Source organism: Miscanthus floridulus, chromosome 13 (genome assembly GCF_019320115.1).
Source record: "Miscanthus floridulus cultivar M001 chromosome 13, ASM1932011v1, whole genome shotgun sequence".
NCBI classification, from domain to species: Eukaryota; Viridiplantae; Streptophyta; class Magnoliopsida; order Poales; family Poaceae; genus Miscanthus; species Miscanthus floridulus.
The window spans coordinates 63414285-63418510 of NC_089592.1; the positions used below are offsets into that span (position 1 = coordinate 63414285).

Below are 4226 nucleotides of genomic sequence, written 5' to 3' on the forward strand. Positions count from 1 at the left end.
TATATAAATAGAGGGGTAACCCCCTCTCATAACACACTTCACTTGAGCAACACCTCACTCTCTAGTTGTAGCTTTACTTTCTTGTAGTAGTTTAGAACAAGGCAAAGCTACCTTGGAGAGCTTCGTTCCTTGGAAGAAGAGACCTTTGGGTATGAATAGAGAGATGAGTTCTTCCAAAGTTATGCTCTCATATGATATTTATAGTCATACTTATGAACTAGAGTATAGTTATTGTGTTATAATCTTGATATATGAACTAGTCTATAGTTTATGTGTCATGAAAAGAGCACACTTAACTTTATGCTTAAACACTCATATAACTTATATAATCGGAATTAGAACAAAGTTGAGGTGGCGGTTCATCATGTCGTTAGGTGTGTCCAAATTCTTAACCTGTTGATCCATAGGGTCGAGGACCCGAGGGGATTTGGGTAGTTTCTGTATATGCAAGCGTGGTGCTTGGCTATGGAGAGATAGTTGAATGCATTGTCCCTTTCCACGGTTGAGGGGTAGGCAGCAGGTGGTAACAGCCATGTTTGTCCCTTGCAATACCCCATGTTTGACTAGGGTGTAGGAGTCTAAATTATCACATGAGGTTGCTAGCAGACCAGTACTCGGTGGCCTCCCAACCTGCTTCACACTTAGCCCTAAGACTAATTATGTAACTTGTATGATCATTAACTAATCTTTATATGACTATATTAGACTAATGCCTACTCGACTAGGATTATTATTTTATTATTTCTTCTCTATTTTATCCTTTGAGGAATGCCAAGTGTGTGTCTACTATCTTGAAATCACCGTTCTTACCCCTGTTATAAACATTGGTGTACTTGTAAGCATTATTATTCAAGTTCATATCCATACTAGACTTTTAATCAAATGCCTTTCTTTGGGAAAATATAAATAACGATACCCTGAATACTTTCGGATGAAATGCTACAATGATAGCTCCGTACGCTTGCGGATAAATGTCTAAAATTGTTAAGAAACTATCAAGGCTATTACTTAGTGGCATTTCTAATCATTAGTGATGACGCTGAGAAATACCAACAAGCATGTCTAGCACCGTTGCCAAGGATGGATTCTAACTCCATACTTGGTGATTGCGTTTAGAAATGCCAACACAACCTCACTTTGTGAGGTCGGTTATCCACCGCCTAAGGGATTGCTTCTACATTGTTCTTATAAGTCAGTTTGATCTGAGGGCTTAGGATTGATGGTTCCCCCTATCTATACTATCCCCTTCCACCCCCTAGGCATCATTGATCATTATCCCCTCCAGAAACCCTAATCAAAAGAACCTCAGAGCTCCACAATATTTTAGGGCATAGCTAGCTAGGTTAGATCTAGAGAAAGGTAAGCTTCGTTTGGATTCCTGATCTTGTCAAGAGCATAGCTTGGTATGGCCACTATATCCTCTTTTGTATCTTTCATTATTCATATGTTTGCTACATTTGATATGACATTGTTCTTAATATTATTTATGTTCGTAGTTATCATGTTCATCGTCTACTTTGATTATATGCTTAGTAGTCCACTCCCTGAATATAGGTCAAGTAGGATCTAGTTACGAAGGAAGTCATGCTCTGTTCTTGATCTACCTTAGTATTATCCCTTATGTGTATATATGAAGTTGATCTTAGCCATGATTATTAAGTATAATTACACTAATCATAGTACGCTTTGACTTATAATTAAGAATGATTGAGGAATTATTTCTCTATTGTATCTACTTAGTCATGCTAATGCCATAGAAATGAGTACTCTGAGTGTTCAATTATTAATTATCAATGATCGTTTACCTTATATTTATCATATATATCATATACCCTATGACTTACCCCTATTATGAGTAGAGTCTTGGCTATGGTTTATCTCTCCATCATATGTATAAGTTATCAATATATTCCGTATGCTAGTCCTTCCCTGAGGTAAAAATATAAATAACGATACCTAAAATACTCCTGGGTGAAATGCTACAATGGTAAATTATCTATGCGCTTGTATATATATATATATACATAAGAAGTACTTAAAGTATTTTATTGTGACTAGAATATATATATATATATATATATATATATATATATATATATATATATATATATATATATATATATTCTAGTCACAATAAAATACTTTAAGTACTTCTTAGTGTCATTCTACAGGTGACGCTAGAAAGTACCAACAAGCATTTCTACCATCATAGCTAGGGATGACAACTTAGCAAAAGTGATGTTACAAAATATCAACCACATTAGGTGGCTACTTAAACAAGTAACAAGTTAATAAATACCAACAAGCATGTCTGGCATCGTTCTTGGGGAAGGTAGCTAGGCAAAAAGGAATATTGATAAACTTTTACTTGTTGATGTGATTGAGGAAACCATATACCTCTGCTCAAACAGGCTTACCCTTGTTCTATCTACTTTTATATCTTATGTAGGGAAATGTATGACTGGTTTTGACCATCTGACAAACTATGTTGAAGCTCTAGAAGCACTATTTAGGAGAACGCTAAACTCAAGAAAGTTTCAGCTTTAGAATTGGAAGACAACCAGACAAGGCGATGCTTAACACCAGTTTTTTAAGCCATGGCTAACAAGACTCTCCATGAATTCTCTGCTTTAACTACGGCTAACATCTATACTGGACCGGTGATCAACATTGGAGACAATGCTTTTGCGCTCAAGCCAGCTCTGATCAACATGGTGCAAGCTAGCTAGTTTTGCGAAAAGGCACATGAAGATGTGAGTGCTCATCTCCAACACTTCCTAGAGATTTATACCACTTTCACCATCAAGGGAGTTACCAGAGATGCCATTTTACTTCACCTCTTTCCATTTTCACTTTTGAGGAAGGCAAAGCAATGGATCGATACCAACAAAGATAGAAATACTACATGGGAGAATTGCTCCACTGCCTTACCAGCAAAGTTCTTTCCCATGGGTAAAACCATGCTCTACATGGAAGAATTTTAAGTTTTCAGCAGCAACGTGATAAATCTGTCCCTAAGGCATGGGAACGCTTACAAGACTACATATCAGAATGTCCTCACCATGGGATGGAGGATTGGCTACTCATGCAGACTTTCTACCATGGGTTGACAAATAGCACCCGTGAGAATATGGATGCCGCTGCTGGATGTGTGTTGACATTTCTTAGCATCACCTTAATACTAAGTTGTCATCCCTAGCAATAATGCCAGAAATACATTGTTGGTAATTATTGAGAATACTAGAAAAGTAATCCGCAAGCGCACAGATAATATACCATTATAGCATTTCATCTGAGAGTATACCAGGTATCGTTATTTATATTTTATCCATAGGGAGGAGCGATGGGGTGGCAAGAGATATTGACAAATATGCATACTTATGACAATATCATTAACTCTCATGCTATAGCAGGGGTAAGTCAAATGATAAGTGGAAGACATTGATAGTAATCCAGAGATAGGAATAGATACTCATAAATGTAGCATGGCTAGGCAGAAGATTAGTCAAGAGCAAAAGATTCCTAAGTCATTCCTTATTTACTAAGTCTTTTGTACACCCAAGTATATACACTCTCATCTATAACATAATTAACTTTGGATCTATGCATACGGAACATTACTAAGGAAGACCAAGAACAGAGCTTGACTCCCTTCGCAACTGGGTTCTACTTGCTCTACAAACGGGGAGTGGACTACAAAGGACTCAATGGGAGTGTCACATCCACGATCTACCACATGACCAGAGTGTAGAATGCATCCGTAGGTAAATAATATTTAAGCACCATGCTTACATAATGTTGACCACTTAACTCACTCGAGTATTGAGCTAAGCGCTTTGCGAACATATGCATATATTCATAATCAATCATGATTATATCAAGCATATAACTAGAGCAAACTAGGAACATAATAAATAGCAACATAGTATCAAAGTAGCACAAACTCATAAATAAAGAGGGATACAATGGATATACCGGCCTCCAGATGGTGAATCTAGAATCCTAAGCAATAGCCCAAACTCTACTTGAATCTTGCTAGCTAGCCTATACTAGAACTTTGAAGAATTGGAGCTCTATTCTCTTCTCTTTGGAAACCCTAATTTCTGATATGATCTTGACTTATGGCAGATGCCAAGGAAGGGGGCTGGGGCTGGTATATATAGGCCAGAGCATCAATCCTAAGCCCTTGGATCAAACCGACTTGAATAAATGGCATAGATGCAATC

General features: G+C 37.2%; 1 non-coding gene across 1 annotated transcript; it reads right to left on the bottom strand.

Annotated features, from left to right (window-relative positions):
* Positions 1-2960: 2960 nt before the first annotated feature.
* Positions 2961-3069, bottom strand: LOC136502370 (small nucleolar RNA R71). Its single transcript, XR_010770527.1, has one exon. It is a non-coding gene; the product is annotated as a small nucleolar RNA R71 (small nucleolar RNA).
* Between the last annotated feature and the right edge of the window lie 1157 nt (positions 3070-4226).